Below are 18,465 nucleotides of genomic sequence, written 5' to 3'. Positions count from 1 at the left end.
GTCACTAAAAACAATAATTCCTATAGCACATACAAAGGTGATACCTAAAGAGAAACACCAGTATTTCCCTCCAAAGTCTTCACTCCTAAAACTTCCCATTGACATAGCTATATGCTCAAAGCAGGGTGCATGCTGGGAGGCAGCAGGAGTGTGGCTGAGGAATTGGTGATAAAGGTGAGTTTTGTTGGAGCAGAGTGAGATCACAGTATATTTATTGAGCATGTTCATCCAGAAGCAACAGGTTGAAGGTATTCACAGGCAGAGATGCCCCCCAAAATGGCACTCACCTGATGAGCAACTAAGGCCGGAAGCAATCTTCCCACAGCATCTCCCCCTCCAGTGCATGCTGGAATCTGCATTTTAATAAGAACCCCAATTCTCATGCACCTTAACTGGAGAGAATTCTCAGCTTTAATTAAAGAAAATAAGTATTTTACTCCTTTAAGGATGTGTGCTTCTTATCATGCCTGTAACTTATATTTTCATGAATGTCTTTCAGATTATCTCTGAGGCACCCACATCACCCTCTGGAGCTGGTGTTCTTATCTGTAGTATTTTCTTTCTGCTTTGAAGTTTTTCTAAAAGGTAACAAAATTGGATAACAATTATTTCCTCTTAAGTTCTGGCCAATTTTTAGAGTTCTTAGACACTTTTTAATGGATGTAATAAAAACATCCAAAACACCTATGATGCCAATATATTGTGCGTGGGTCACGTCATGATTTTACAGCTGTGTTGGATCACATGCTTGTGTTTCTCTGCCCTCTGAATTCACAGCTCACAGTATCAGCTTTCCTTTGAGAATATCCCAAAGGGGAGGCCTCTGCAAATGAATAAATTGTTTTCATTACAGACCAAGTTGACACCCCAGGAGGCCACATATTGAGAGTGTCGTCCAAGAGCGACCCATTTTTTTTTTTAACTGCTTCTCTCAAGTTACCAGGCATACCTCATCTTTGGAGAGTGGCTTTGACCTAGGAACTCATCCCTTAAGAGGTGAGAAGTCTCTTCAGTCTATGACACTGATGTAATTTTCATGTATCTCACTGTTCAGCTTGCGTCTCGGTCATCAATAAGCAGCTTGAAGCCAACACAATGAGCTGGGATTCTGCAGCTGGGCCTTGAGAACTGTGGGTTTCTTCTGTGATTTATTTGGTACCATTTCAGGTTGGAAATACAGAAACAAAGGTACCCAGGGCATCTCTTATTTTCTATTTTGAAGTAGTTTCTTGGTTGGTGGATAAGCTCATTATAGTGGCAGATCTCACAGCAATAGGAGCCTGTTTGTGGCTGGGGCTCTCATGTCTCTTATTTCAGAAACAAAAGCAATTATGGAGAATTAAAACTCCCTGTAAAGTATATTTCTCTGTCTTACAAGGAAAGAAAGAAATAAAAGAAAGAAATGGTACACTATAGCAGAGTGCTGTGTGCATGTTTGTCTTTGCTATGCTTCTTCAATGCCACACACACATATTTCTATAGGACATTTGACCTTAGAATGCTGTCAAATTCTGATTTACTCCTACAGTTAGACAGAAAAAATCTTGTATTGCCTTAGGGGTTTTCTTTTATCCTTGAATAATTGAGTTTATTTGAGACAATGTCCTCATTTCCTCCAAAGAAATTTTTTCTATACATGTGAAGTGATCATATTGAAATGTTTTGATATAGTTTAGAACAAAAAAATCATATATTTATTAATCTGGTAGAATAATATGAAAGGAATTAATTTCTGGAAGCTAAATTATCTGTGACATAAATAGGTTCATATGATGTTCAAATTATACATATTGATTTGACTAATTTAAAGCACACAATTGTCTGATCAAACACAAAACTAGAGGTTTTCATAAAGATATTTCTGGGTCTGGTGATATGGCTCAGTAGGTAAAACAAATTGGCATCAAGCTTTATAACTGAACTTCAAGTTTGTAGTGGGTAGCCATTCCAGCTTTGATCTAGAAGTTCCAACCCCTATTGAGGCTTCGGTAACTGTCACGCCTACAAGGCGGGGCTGAGAGAGGACCCCGAAGACCCGAGATCCAGATGTGTCAGCTCTCTTGGTTCCTGGACCCTGGACGCTGGGTGTAGACGGAGCAGAGTTCTCCAGAGAACACCACTGGACTGCACGCTATATCTCCCCCAGACCCTGTAACTAATCACTTCACTTGTAAGTTACCCCACAAAATAAACCTCCCTTTTAACTACATGGAGTGGCCTTAATAATTTCACCAATACAAGTCCTCAGACCCATGTAGTGGAAGAAGAGAATCAACTCCCAAAAGTTATCCTCTGACTTCTCTGTATCCATCACACACACACATATACATGTACAGGAACACACACACACACACACACACACACACACACACACACACACACACACAAACACACACACATCAAAATATAATATAAAAAATTAGAAAAAATTTAAAGGTATAATTATTGTGTATCATTATAGTTAACATTGAGTAAAAGAGGTGATTTAATACCAATATTTGATAGCTTATCTGAAGAAAGAATTGGAAAAAATGGGAAGGGCTTTAATCAGAGAAGGAGGAGGCAGATAAGTACAAGAAGGTAAAATAAGAGTAAGAATGTCTGAAGAAGTTATAGAGAATCATATTGTTATCTATTTGCCTAAGTAACATATAATATAGGTAAGTCTTTGTAAACATATACAACATGTACATATAGTTTAAACAAAATTTTCCCACTCGGGTTAACAATGCTTCCCCCAAGAACCATAGGCTCTCTAACAAAACTCCAACATCAGGGATGAGAAGCCTCCTTTTAAGTTGTTGGTCAATGTTGTCCAAGAGACTCCCAAACCATTATAGGTTATTGCTGTTGCTCTTGGCTGCCTCCCTGAGGCTGAAAGTAATTCATTCCCTATTGCTTAAGACACCATGTACTTTAGACATAGGACCCAAAGGATCTCAGTTAGCTCTAACCTCAATGCCTTTTCCCTGAGAACTAGCTTTCATGGCACTAGAAGCAGCCATGCAAGTTTCCAAAGGAGGGGAGTAGCAAGCAGTCCTACTCCAATGGTGCCTATGAACTACAAAAAAGACCAGTATGACACAGTAACTCGAAGGGTGCAGTAGTGGCATGCATAGCTTGGCTGTAACCAACAGCTCTCTAATTGGACTTAAGAAGTGTGAAAAACTTCCTGAAAGCAGGTACACTATCACAATACTCCTGAGATAATTATGTGGACTGCAGTAAGAACTTGAAAGGCTAGCAGAGTACCAATGCTTGTTTTCTGAGATCAGATAAGCAATCCTGAGAGTGTGATATGTGTAAAGGAGATAAAATTGGCTCTCTTTACAACTGAATGAGTATGCTATTTCTATAGTAGAAAATACTCTTGAATTGGACCTTAATAATTCTAGATTTAAGCACATAAACATTTAAAAGTCCATTTCATTGAATGTTATGAAACAATGAATTGACCCTTTAATAAAATCTACTTCCAACATAATGGAAATTTATTGTTCTTGGTATAGGTATCTCTGGAGAGAACGATTTATACATGATGAGATGGCTGCTCATGGCTGTCAACATGACACATCTAGGAAGAAGGAACCTTAGTTGAGGAATTGCCTCAATTAGATTGGCCTGAGTGTGTGTCTGTGGGGTATTTTTTTGATTTCTAATTGGTATGGACTAGTTTACTGTGAGTGGGTCCATCCCTGGAAGGTATATGCCTGGGATAAGAAAAGTAGCTGAACATGAGCCTAGACGCCATTAAGTGGCTTTCTTCTATGGTCTCTGCATCAGTTCCTGCCTCCAGGTTCCTTTCTCTGAGTTCCTGCCTTGGGATCTGCTGTGGGATGTCCTGTATGCTGTGAATATATGTTGCTATGGTTGATTGATAAATAAAACGCCGATTGGCCAGTAGCCAGGCAGGAAGGATAGTGTAGTCGGGACAAGAGAGAGGAGAATGCTGGGTGGAAGAAGGCTGAGTCAGGAGACGCTGCCTGCCGCTACGAGGATGATGTAAGATACCAGTAAGCCACGAGCCATGTGGCAACTTATAGATTAATAAAAATGGGTTAATTTAAGATATAAGAACAACTAGCAAGAAGCCTGCCATGGCCATACAGTTTATAAGTAATATAAGTCTCTGTGTGTTTACTTGGGGTACACGAGTTGGAGAGATTTATTCTGACTGCCAGCAGGCCAGGACACAGGAAAACCTCCACTACAGGGATCCCTCAAAGGTAGGCTGTAAGTTTATCAGTCAAATAAACCACATTCTCTCCTAAGATGCTTTTGGTAAGTGCTTTATCACAGCAGCATAAAACAAAGTTGAACACATGGGACCCATAGAAAAAGAAAGAAATCATAGTAATGTTTTGTTGTTTTTATTTTTAGAAATATTAACTTGAAAATATGGTTTTGTCATGGTTAGAGCTGTAACAATGTCTGAAAGCTCAAATGAAGTCCCTGCAAATGCAGGCAAATGGACTTAGGATTCTGTCTACAAAATATGAGTAGTGACAGCAATATGAATACGAAGCTGCACTGGATAATGAGCCACCATTCATTTTCACATGCCTGATTAGTTCCTGACTCTCCACCTTCCTTTCATTCTCCCTCTTCCCAACTCCCCCTTTTCTTAGCCACAAGCCAAAGTTCCTACTTTGTCCCAAGAACCACACAAGGCTTATGACACAATGGGCATTGAAATCCAGCAAGATTTCAAGAGAATTCTGACTTCACAGTGTACATTCTAGTGGGAAAGATGGGTATTACTAATATCATGTTACATCAGAATGTGCTGAAATATCTCTAAGTATCCATTTTGATGGAGAAATGGAAAAATGTGGGACTACAGAAAAATGATTTCAATAATGCAAGGGGTAGGACCACTGCATCTTTAACATGAAATGGGGTGTACATATTTTCCATAAAGAAGTGGGTCAAATCTGTATTACTAGGGTGAATTAATCTTTCAACATAAACTAGATTTATTAGTCTCTAGAGAGAAATGCAGCTGTATAGCTTGTGTCTTATCACCAGAGTTTGAATCTTAAGTGGAAACTGCCAGTAGATGACTGGGGCCTACAGCATCTCTCTAATACCTTTTTGCAATCTCTGTTAATCTCAGGAAGATGGCTGAGATCATAAGGATGGCTATACTATGGTGTGGTGTTTGTTAAGTGTTTTTGCATTAAGTAGTCCCTCATGGGACTAATTATGATTTAAGAGTTTCAGTCACAAATTTATGATTTTATGGTTTTCAAAGCTTTATCTCTCTCTCTCTCTCTCTCTCTCTCTCTCTCTCTCTCACACACACACACACACACACACACACACACACACGCAATCAATCAATCAATCAATCAATCAATCATCAATCAATCAGAGCTGCTTATCTCCCCTCCCCTCTATTTCCAAGCTCTGCTTCTAAAAGTCTTGTTTTCTTTTCTTGACAGATGTTCACCACTCCCAGACTTGTCTCCAGCTTCTGGGCTTAGTGGTCCTTCCAGCATCAGCCTCCTAAGTGCTGGGACCACAGGTGCTTGGCACCATCTCCAGATAGCTCTTAGCATCTTCAAAGATAAAAAGGTGGATAGTCATGACGAAATAATTAATAACTGTAGTTTAATTCAGTTTATGAGCAACCAAGGGCTGGAAGAAAGGTCTAGCCATTAAAGGGTAGGCTCACAACCAAAAAATATAAGAACAATCAAATATCTTAAGAAAAAAATTTGTGTGCTCTTAGTTTATGATCCCAATGGCTTGCAGAAACAGAAAGGTTTAAATAATAACACTTTGAAAACAAAATGTAAGAATAAATTTTGTGCTCTACCCAAATCAGAAATGTGTATGAATATATATGTGTTAATATGTATGTGTGGTCATATATATGAGAAAAAAGAGAAAACTTTTCTTATATTAAAATATTTTTATTCTTGCATTTTATTTTAATCATTTAATTCAATGATTATGAAGCTCACTCTTGAGAATCCACAGAACACCAAAACAAAAAGATTAAGTAGCAAGGACAAAAGATCAATACCTGCAAATTAATCAGTTTGGACAGCAACAAATTCTTCAAAACAATATTATGTTCAAAGGCAGTAGGATAATGACTTCAAACAAGCAAAGTGATATAATTACTGGAACAGAGAACTTTGCAGTGAGATATTTAGTGAGTGAGAATGCAGAAGCTTGGATTTTTCTGTTATCTTTTCTCCTAAAGTTTGCATTATTCATATCTCAGTCTTGAATGCTAAAATATTTTATAACTAAAATTTAAAACAAAATGTAAGTATATTATTTTAGTCTTAAGATGGTTTGAATTTTCTAACAATGCTGCTGCTTTATAAGGCAAAATATGCTGTATATTTTTTAGCATCATTTCATCTGTCTGACATCTTTTTTTCCCCATGACTACATTAGTCCAACCACAAATTGTGTTTCATGAGTGCCCTTCCAAACATGTTCAATGAACTACACTTAGGAAAACCTTGGTTAAATGAATGGAGCATGGAAAGGTAGATGCTTCATCAGAATAAAAGTTCAGGGAACACTTACTAAGTCTTGGTTTTATCACCATGCTTTGATGGGATTAGAAGACATTAAATACAGCAGACAATCAGATAGTGTAATTACAGTTATTTAACAGAGCAACAACCTGAGTAGGAAATGGGGCTCATTGGTAGAGAAGCGTAATCAAGCAGAGTGCACCTGTATGATCAATAAACCAGGGGGTAGATGAGCTGCACATGAAGACTGGATGGCAGTATAAGCCGATACGTACAAGAGAGAAAGGGCTGTGAGCAAATAGCTTTGACTCCCTCCAGCTACAGATGGAGTCAACAGGATGACTGCTTACCAGTCCACCATACATTTTCCTTTGAATTAAAGCAATCACTTGACAATAGTTTGTTAGTGAAATTTCAATTAATTATGCTAACGTAATTATATTGTGTGTGTAAATTATGTATGAGGCTGTACAAATATCTTTCACTTGAATTTTGCCTGTCTTTCCTCCTTTTGCCTTTCCCTTGACACTCTGAGGCACGATAACTCTACTTGATCCATGTGCTTACATTTCTATCTCCCTAACTTACATATTTGATGTGATTTTTTTCCTATTTGTCTTTGTTTTAGAAAATAAAATATTAAGCCTGATTTAGTACATCATGATTTTTACACTCAGTAGCTGTAGAAATTTTATTAACTTAACTTATTTTTCTGGGTAAGGGAACACATATCAGTAATAAGTTAGATTCCTAGTCTTTTGATATTTTTAGCCATTATTGCCCATTTTTCATCGTATTGAATTTTCTAGACAATAATAAGGAATGCTCATCTTGTATATAATCCTTGCTTAGTATCTAATTCTTGTTGAGATGCTCTATGACATTAGGATGTCAAATGTCTATTCACCATCTGTTAATATGGTGTAAGTATTTTGATGTATTGTCAAATTCTATTTTGTAAAATTTACTTTTAGTTTTAGTATCTATATCCATCTGGAGAATTCACAAGACTCTTGTAGGACACCTGCCTTATGTCATGTGTTGCTGGTCCGGTTATCAAGCATATGATATTATCTTTAAGCAATTCTGTGTGGAGTTTAGCCCTAAGGGAGAGTTTCCCTTTTCCTTCTCAATATTTCTTTATTGATTTCCTTCCTGAATGATCCACTATTAAAAGTAGGGTATTAAACTCACCAGTCATATTATGTTTTTTGTTAATTTTTTCTTTTAGATCTGTTAGTATTTGTTTCTTATGTTTATATCTTTTTATGTTCTATGAATAAATTATCATTATATCTTACATTAGTTGACCTCTTTATCACTATACAATCACATTATTTGTTTCTTGTGATCATATGTTACTTAAAATTTATTTTTGTCTGATGTAATATAGCCACCCTATTCTCTTAGGATTTCCTTTAGCATGGAATATATTTTCCATTCCTTTGCTTTTACTCCTGTGTCTGTATAGTGACTTTTCCCCCTAGAAAACAAATGACTAGATTTAAAATGATACAATCACTTTATGTATTTTGATTGTGGAATTCAATTAATTTATGCTTGCAGTGGTTATTGATATACACGAAATTAACACCTGCCCTTGAGTACAAGGTTTCTTGTTACTTTATAGTTCTGTTATTAGACTACTCCTTTTTTGTCTCCTTTGATGACATTATTGGTGATGTGCTTTTATTTCTGTCCCTTAATATATACTTATCAACAACTACACTGTTTTTCTTTGTTGTTATCATTTTAAGTTGGTAAGAACATTTTTAATCATTTACTGCAATTCTATATTGTTACTTTTCTCCTCCTAATGTTTTAAGTTACTTATGTTATAATTTATATCAGTTTTGTATTATATTTTAGATGAAAAATTATTGTCATTATAATTATTTTCATACATTCATTAAAAAGTGTTGTATGGCAAATTCTATAGTGATTTGTATAACACCACATGTAATTGAGGTGATAGATCTATTTATTAACTTAATCTAATAATTCCTCATTGTAAACATAAATAAAAATCAAATCGTATCCTATAATTATAATGAATTAATATTTGTCAATTAAAAATAAATTTAAAGAGTAAAAATTTAAAAAAAGAAGTAATTGTGATTGGCTTTACAGCCAGGGGCCCTGTTTAGCAGGGCAGGCCTGAGCTGTTTGTAGCACTGGCTTTAAGCAAGCAGCTCACAGTCCGGCCTGAGCCCAAGCAGACCTGGGCTGGGGCTAGGGAGCCGGCTGCTCCGGCTAGGGAGCCGGCCCCAAGCACTTTTTAATGGATTCTTGTCACGTTGGGCGCCAGATGTAGATGTAACCAATCGTATTATTAAAATAAGAAACACAGAGCCAAGGTAAAAGAAAAAAGCCGAGAGGTCAGAGCTCAGAGATAAAATCTTACCTCCTCCAGTGCTCCTAGCTTCCCCGAGAGAGGGAGGTACTTCCTGTGTCCCTGTTTAAATAATCTTTCTGTTCTGCCTTCTCATTGGTTGTAAACCCAACCACATGACTGCCTCATCACTGCCTGTAAGTACCGCCCTCCAGGTCTTAAAGGCGTATGTCTCCAATACTGGCTGTATCCCTGAACACACAGAAATCTACCTAGCTCTTCTAACCACCACGCTCTTACTATGGCTCTAATAGCTCTGACCCCAGGGCAACTTTATTTATTAACATAAAATTAAAATAACATTTCAATACAAATAAAATATCACCACAACTTATGTTATAATTTATATCAGTTTTGTATTATATTTTAGATGAAAAATTATTGTCATTATAATTATTTTCATACATTCATTAAAAAGTGTTGTATGGCAAATTCTATAGTGATTTGTATAACACCACATGTAATTGAGGTGATAGATCTATTTATTAACTTAATCTAATAATTCCTCATTGTAAACATAAATAAAAATCAAATCGTATCCTATAATTATAATGAATTAATATTTGTCAATTAAAAATAAATTTAAAGAGTAAAAATTTAAAAAAAGAAGTAATTGTGATTCAGACATGTATCATACATGTGAGTTTTATACATTCCTATCATTTTATGTTGCTAATAGCTGGTTTTCATTTCGTATCGAAAGCCCATTAAGATTTCCCAGGACTAGCATTGATGAACTTCCCTCTGATCATGTGGAGTAGCCAGCTGTGTTCCCCAGCTCTACAGTACTCTAGCTGGCCTCATAGTAGGACATAGTTGTCTTGTAGCCTCTATAACCACTTTGGCCAGATAGAGTGCCAATTTGCTCTCTAACTGATGGTGCTGTTAGAAGGATTTGATATTTGAATGTGATCGTAGGCTATCTCCAACATTGGATGAGGCCTCAGATTTTCTCCATAGCCAAGTGAGACAGCTGGACACCATCATCGACTAGGCCTCAGCTCGGCTCTGTAGATGTCTGGGTCCCTGACTGTTTTTTGTCCAGGTTACAGGCTGTGCTGTGATTGATCTGAATTGCTTCTAGGCACTCAGGTAGGGAAGCACTGCAGGCTGCTGTCTGCAGCTGTTCATTGCTACAGTCATGGTTCCATGATTAGAACTATGGCTTCTTGTGTCAGAACATTGTCCACAAATGGAGTTGTGTGAGGAGATTGGTGAATGCTTGTGAGAAAACTCCAAGAAAACAAGACCTGAGTCTTGTGACCTCAGTTTCTTCAAAATACAGAACTGATCTTGGAATGTGTCTTTCTCCACAAAATAGTGGGGTTACTCTTTGGGTTTTCTGGGCTGATAACATCAGCGGGACTACACCTCATGGCTTGGTGGGGTTGCTGGGTGGCACCTTGATTGGTAGAGCTATGGGCTCTAACCCTGTGATGATGTGGGGATATAGACCATGTATCCAAATTGTGTAAGCTCTCCTGCTAACTGCCTGTGTGTCCCTTGCTGTGGCTTTGTGCTTGATCCCATAATTTTGAATGAATGGTTCCTTACTTTTTAGATGATTCTGACTTCCTTTTTATTATGATTGAGTTAAGACTTGCAAGAAATATTCTAAATTTCTCAGCAGTACTTCTTGTCATCTTGATTTTATGAAGTGTAAATTTCATTGGTGTTTTGTCAAAAATATGTAACTTGTAAAACCCAAAAATAAAGTGTGTGATTAATTTTTCAACATGTTCTATTGATAAATATACACACACAAGTTGTAGTCTTTATAGGAAGAATATAAATTTCTATGCACAGTTTCAGTGATGTGGTGATAAGTGTTTAACCCGCAGCTCTCTGTTATGATGGTTTGTAGCATTTGTAGCATTTGATAATTTCTGTGTTACACATACTCCTCTCCTGGCTTATTCCAAGGTCCCAGTGTGATGTCACCAACTATGTAGGTGGGGAGAGTTATGTACAATGATCTCTCAAAAACTGGTACAAACCTGCTCTGAAACACCACTGCATACGTCCACCAAGTCAAGTTTATTGATGGTATTATTAAATGATTCTTTTAAAGAGATTTATTTTACCTTTTAATTTGTGTACCTGTATGTGGGTATTTGCACACTAGTGTGTATACAGCAGAGGCCAGAAGAGGGTTTCTGATCTTGCAAAGCTGAAGTCATAGGCTGTTGTGAGCCTTCAGTGTGGGTACTGGGGAAAGAAGTGGGGCTTTCTTCAAGAGTGGTAGGTTCTTTTGAACACAGCCGTCTTCTGTATTTGCTTAACTGCTGAGCTATTTTTCACATCTTTACTTACATTAGATGACTAGGTACCAAGATTGCATTAGTCTTCTGCTACAATAGGATTGAAACAATTTATTTTGCACGTGTGTATCTGTCAGGGGAGTAGGCCACAATGTGTATGTGGTAGTCAGTGGACAGCTTACGGGAGTCAGTTAGTTCTTTTTCTACCATATGGATCCTGAGGATTGAACCCTTGCCACTAGATTTGGCACCCAGCACCCCTACCTGCTAAGCCATTTTGCTGGTCCTACAATAGCACCCACACCCCAGTTTTCTTTGAATATTGAGCAGATTTGCTTCACATATTTAGCTTTTGTGTTTTTAGTGCATATGGTTCATAATACTTTAACTAAATCCATCAACTGTACTTCTTATCACTACACAATCATTCTTTCACTCCTATATAATTTTAAAATAATAAATTCTGACTTCTCTGATAAGAATACTAATATTAATACTAATATAACTAATACTAATAATAATACTAATATAACATATTAGCTTGTGTTTTTCTGGCAACTTGTTGTGGATTATTTTATTTTTCATCATTGTTGTTTCATCATAAATGTGCTTTATAAAGAGAAAAATGTATATTTAACATAACCCGACAGTCCTTATTTTAATAGGAGAATTCTGTCTGTTCATATTCAATATAAAGACTTAATTTTACTTAGACAACCTTTGGGGTTAATTACTAATTTTTTTGTTTCCTCTACATCTGTCTTAATTTTTTTAAGCTGGTTAGTTTAATTGATACTTATTCTATTGGTTTTCTCTTGAAAATTTGGGAGTTCTGCTATAATTTCCTTTATATTAATGGTTTCCCAGATCTCTTTCAAAATAAGAAGAACAAAGCCAGCCATGTTCTCACGCTCAGGGTACACTTGTGGTTGGGTAATCCATTTCCCTTGGCATTTTCATTTGACACAACAAAGCTCCTTTCAAGCCTTCACTTTCTCTCCTTCCTTCCATTAAATAATTTATTGCCCTCTGCCACTTACAACTTGTAAATTTTGCTATCATTATTTTTGTATATACTATCATATTCCTGCTGGTTTAATATTTTGTAACCCTTAATATTAAGCATTTTTAGACAAATTATCATGTTACTTGGTTTGCAGATATCTTCAGAATTTATATATGTACAAATTAACAACATTTAGTTGTGTTGTTGAATGTTCCTCTCTCTTTACATATTAAAGTTTCTTTCTTTCTTTTTTTTTTGAGACAGGGTTTCTCTGTGTAGCTTTGTGCCTTTCCTGTTAACCCAGGCTGGCCTCGAACTCACAGAGATCTGCCTGCCTCTGCTTCCCGAGTGCTGGGATTAAAGGCGTGCGCCACCACCACCCGGCTCTTTTTGTTTTACTACTATTTGAGTAATGCTTCTGCTCTTTTTCTTCGACTGTATTCACTATTTGTTGTTTTGAATATCATCCATGAAGGAATGGCCATATCTTGATTGGCTAGAGAATTAAGTTTCATACTTTAAACTCTAGGTTTTATTCTACTATTTTTAAATTTCTGTTGGTGAAAATGCCAGTCTTGTTTACTTAGTTAAGATTTCATGTGTGTGTAATCTTGGTGTCATATACGATTTTTCCTTTTATCTTTAAGGGATTGTAACTTTATTAAGGTATGTTGAAATTTTTTTTATTTTGTTTTGTTTTTCTGACTTGACATAAAAGTGCCTTTCAACTTGCAGATGTTTGATTAGTAGGAAACATCTTCTTTGATTTGTCTGATTACTTTGGCCTTTCATTGATTTCACTTTGTTCTAAAACACTTGATATTCATCTTAGGTCTCCTGGCCTCTAACTCTCCTCTCCTGAAGTTCTCCATTTCCAACCTCTGCTTTCATGATTTCCCCACCCTCTTAGATTTTTGAGACATTTTTGCAGGCTATTTTTTTTTCAGGTTAGCAATTCATGTTCCAATAATAATCCCATGAAAGAAAGTGAAATGATGCTTTTAAAAAATTAAGATGGTTGGCGAGATTGCTCAGTGGTTAAGAGCACTAGCTGCTTTTCCAGAGGGGTCATTTTGATTTCCATTGCCTGAATGTCAGCTAACAACCGTCCATAACTCCAGTTCCAGTGTATCTGACACTCTGTTCTGGCCTCTGCAGGTAAAGTACACATATGGTCACAGACATACATGTAGGCAAAACACAAAAGTACATAAAATAAAAATAAATAAGTCTTTTTTTTTTTTGAGACAGGGTTTCTCTGTGTAGTTTTGGTGCCTGTCCTGGATCTCGCTCTGTAGACCAGGCTGGCCTCGAACTCACAGAGATCCACCTGGTTCTGCCTCCCAAGTGCTGGGATTAAAGGCATGTACCACTACTGCTATAAATAAGTCTTAAAAATAATATCTAAGAACAATTACCAGCGACATCAATGGGGTTTTAAATCAAGAAAGTTGAGGCTGCACTCCATCTTTGTCCCTATTATCTCACAGTATTGGAGAAGGTGCTTGCCCCACCCCCCAAGCTTAGCTTAACCATCTGTAAAGGGACATAATTTTTTAAATATATAATATTATTGAATGATACAGAATAGATATTTCTTTCATAGTACTTGATTCTTAGACAATGTTCCACAAATATTCGGTGTGATATTTAATTGACTATAATGGTTAATTTTAGGAGATGTACTGGCTTGTTTTGTGTGTCAGCTTGACACAAGCTAGAGTCATCAGAGAGGAAGGAGACTCAGTTGAGGAAATGCCTCCATGAGATCCAGCTGTAAAGCATTTTCTCAATTAGTGATCAATGGGGGAGGGCCCAGCCCACGGTGAGCTGTGCCATCTCTGGGCTGGTCGTCCTGGGTCCTGTAAGAAAACAGGCTGAGCACACCATGTGAACCAAGGCAGTTAGCAGCTCCACTCAAACCTCTGCATCAGCTCCTGCCTCTAGGTTCTAGTTCCGCTTGAGTTCCTGTTCGGACTTCCTCTGGTGATGGACTATGATCTGGGAATGTAAGTCAAATCCTTTCCTCTCCAAGTTGCATTTTGGTAACGGTGTTTTGTCGAAGCAATAAAAACACTAAGACAGGAGCCAAGCTGAATGAACTGAGGATACTCAGATAACTGGGAAGCATTATTTCTGGATAAACCTGTGGTAGCATTTCTGGAGGAGACTAGTACTTGAATTGGTCCAGTGAGTGGGGAAGATCTGTGTTGGTGGGCACTGCCACTCAATTGAGATATCTGATTGAACAGAACTGCAGAAGAAAGGTGAATTGCTTTACGTTCCATCTCTTCTGGAGCTTGGCTCACTCCTGCCCTTAGACGTAACTGCAAGTTCTCTTTGAACTCTGAGACTTGTACAAGTAGTATTCTCCTGCCTTTCTACACCAGATTCTCAGGCTGTGGGCTTTGGGTTTTAGTTTGAGATTCAGTGTCACTGCATTCCCTGTCTGTGAGGCCTTTGGACTTATGTGGATCCTTAGTTTGTAGGCAGGCTGTTGTGGAACTTAGTTCCTGTAATTGTGCAAGCTGATTCAACTAACAGATATCCTCTCATATATCTCTATCTTTCATTTCTTAATGGTTTCTTCTGGATAATTCTGACTAGTATATTAAGCAATATAAAATTAAACTTTGTGGGAAAAATTGCAAAGCTTCTCCCTCCCAAGAATTACCTATATATCATGTATTTTATGGCCTTTGTAGAAAAGCCTTTAAATTTTGCTAATATATTATAATGTCTCATATAAGACTTGAACATTTGTCTATAGCCTTGAGACTAAAACCAGGTATGATTGCTATTGTAATGATGCTGCTGAATGAATTTTTCTCGAGGGTTACCTATTTAATAAGTGATATATAGCTTGAACTCAAATTCCCAAACAGAAAGTATCTCTTTTACTGAAAATTAATCTGCATATGAATACTTATTTTTTGGCTTATAGTCACCAAAAGATATCTGGCTGTATTACCATCATTCAATTTCATATTTAATACATTGATTCAGCTCAATTTATTTTCTCATGAAGCCTTCAGTTTGCAGCTTGAGGAAGTCTTACAGCCACAAATGGAAAAAAAAGACATGATCACAGCTGAGTGAAGATCATTTAATCAACAAACTTCCTTACAAGCTGAAGTTCTGCGAGTATATAATCTGCAGAGCTGAAAATCATGACTTGTATTCCTCTCCTTCCTCACTTCAACTCTCTTCATTATTCTTTTCAAGGATAGTGACAGGTCTCAGATAACTCTGTTCCTGGACTATATTCTAATGACTGGAGGAATGCTTGGTGTATTTCAGGCCAAACATTGGTTTAGATCAGCCAGGCTGCATCAATGGCTGTGGTGTTGCTCACTGTACATAGCTCTACTAGGTACCACAGTGGAGGCCGCTAATTCATGCCAATCCTGAAGCCAATGGGACACCAATTAGCTTCAGAGAATGGATGTTGCATTTTGCCTTGATGGTGTCGATAGCACCATTGATGTTGGATTATCATTTTCCCAAAGTACGGAGGGCAGAAAGCCATGTGTATGCCATGGTGAGGACCACATTTCGCCATCTGATTGGCTAAGCCAGAGAAAGCACTGATGGACTCTGGTACAGGGAGATGTCCATAGAAGGAATTCCCAGCAAAGGTGACAGGGGCACGTATTTCCAGATGGAGATGAGTTTAGGAATAGAACACCAGCTTGGTCTGAAATTCTGCCATATCAACCACTCAGAAATTTATCGAATCTGGGGGAAAACATGGTAGAGTACACAATCTAGCTAAACAAACAAACAAAAAAACAAAACAAAAACAAAATAATTAAACAATTGAAGATTAGAGGCTCAGCATTGGGATTTTTAGGACAGATGTCCTTAGATGACTTTGCAGCCTAGTATCTTTTTTTTTTCTTGAAAATAGAGCCTTCTCTCATACAATGCATCCCAACCATAGTCCCACCTCCTCCTAGCTCCTCTCTCCCCCAATCCACTCCCCCGTTTCCTCATCGGAAAAGAACAGGCCTCCAAGAGATAACAGCCAAACAGGACAGAACAAGACACAGTAAGACAAGGCAAAAGCCTCCTATGGAGGCTGGACCCAATAGGCAACCCAAGAGGAGGAAAAGAGTCCCAAGAGTAGGCAAAACAGTCAGAGATACACCCGCTCCCACTGTTAGGAGTCCCACGAAAACATCAAGCTCATAGCTATAACATATATGCATGGTACAGCCAGTTTTCCATGGTAGTGTGAGTGGTGAAAAGTAAGTTACAGAATTTTAATACAGCAGTAGAACCATAAGCATCTGGGTAAATAGAGAATTTCAGTTTGATTTTTGTTGTTGTTTGTTATCAATAGAGACATGTTCCATCTGCCCAGAGTTCACAAAGAGGTGGCTTCTCCATCAGAGCTGTTGGAAAACGAGAAAATCTTGTGTACTGAGTGACTAAGAAAATAGACCAGATCAATGATCTTGTTGCTAATGGGCTAGTGGAACTGATCACAGCAGTTGGTAGCATTTTCGCCCCCTGGAGATGAACTTCTCAGAGTGGAAGAGCTTGCAGTAGGTAATAGTAAAACTTAACCAATGACTGACTATCCCAGACCAGGTTTCTGGAGAGTAGAAAGTGAAGCAGAGTGTTTAGAGTGAGGCTGCAGAGGCAAGTGGGGGCTGGATGCTGCAGCCCTGACAGGCACTTAATGACTTCATTTTCACTTTAAAGTAAGAGGAAGCCATCCAGAAGAGGTATGTATAAGTGTGAATGTGTCAGTGTGTGTGTGTGTGTGTGTGTGTGTGTGTGTGTGTGTGTGTGTGTTTGTGTGGGTGTAGTGGTGTGCTGGAAATCCTTGATTAGGAGAAAGCCTGAGTGGATAGAGGCGAACCAACTAGGGAGCTGCTGTAGAAACTCAAGTGAGAGGCAATAAAAGCAGTTTGGACTAGGATGGTTACAAGGAAGGAAGACAGAAGGGGCCGATTTGTGAGCTGCTCAGAGTAAAGCACAAGACTTGGTTGTTGACATAGAGAGGCCAAGAAAGGGTTCTTTCAAGCAGGAAGTCCACATTTCTGGTTTAAGTAGGTAGGCAGGTAGTAGAGCTACCTATTGATCTAAGCAACACTGAAAGAAGGCCAGATTTACGCAAATTAAAATCATGAATTTGGAACTTAATCACATAATACTCAATTCACAGTTCCTTTCAAACATCTTAATGGATTGAGTTATGTGTCTATAGATGGTTACTGACACTATTGAGTACGACTGGGACAGTGAATCAGATATTCTCTCATGTTTTCTAAGACATGTGTTTCTTTTTAACATTATATTTAAATTGTTTTCATTATTTTATTATAATTCATATTAATATATTTTATCTTAAAATGTGTTATTATGCATATTTATGGGGCACAGTGTAGTATTTCAGTACACGTATACAATGTATAATGAGCAGATGAAGGTAATTGGCATATTTATCACCTGAGACGTAAAGCATTACTTTGTATTAGGGATATTTAACATCTTCTCCATTAGCTATTTTCAAATATTCAATTAATTGTGGCCAAGCAGCTTTATCTGTGTGATACAGATTTTTAGAAATTATTCCTTCTATTTAACTGCACCCCTTCAGCCTCCACATATACGTGAAAACTATTCTGTGTCTGACTTATTTCACTTAGTACAATATTTTCCCATTTCATCTATGTTGCCCCAAATGATTCATCTTATATATTTATGGCAGAATAACATTCTATTTTTATATATTTAGCATGTTTTCTTCATTCTTGCATCCACTGAGGGACATGTGGTTTGACACATCTTGGTTGTTGCAAATAGTTCCGCAATGAACATGGGGCACAGCTGTCTCTTCAGTGCCGTTCACCTAGTGTTTGACTGCATTTCCCTGATGATCAGTGATATTGTTTCATGCATGTATCAACTTGTGCTGTATTCTTTATAAAGATTTCATTCATGGTCATTCACTTAAATCATTTCTTTCTTTTTTTCTTTTATAATTTAATTTAATTCTACATATCAACCACGGATTCCCTTGTCCTCCCTCCTCCCTCCCCCCACCCTCCCCCCAATCCACCCCTCATTCCCATCTCCTCCAGGACAAGGACTTCCCTGGGGATTCAGCTCAACCTGGTAGATTTGTTTGAGGCAGGTCCAGTCCCCTTCTCCCAGGCTGAGCAAAGAGTCCAGTGGCAATCCTACCAAAAGCAATCTATAGATTCAAATGCAATTCCCATGAAAATACCAACACAATTCTTCACAGACCTGTAAAGAACAATACTCAACTTCACATGGAAAAACAAAAAAACC

The sequence above is a fragment of the Peromyscus maniculatus genome, chromosome 1, assembly GCF_049852395.1.
Source record: "Peromyscus maniculatus bairdii isolate BWxNUB_F1_BW_parent chromosome 1, HU_Pman_BW_mat_3.1, whole genome shotgun sequence".
NCBI classification, from domain to species: Eukaryota; Metazoa; Chordata; class Mammalia; order Rodentia; family Cricetidae; genus Peromyscus; species Peromyscus maniculatus.
Note: the sequence above shows the minus strand (reverse complement) of the source record.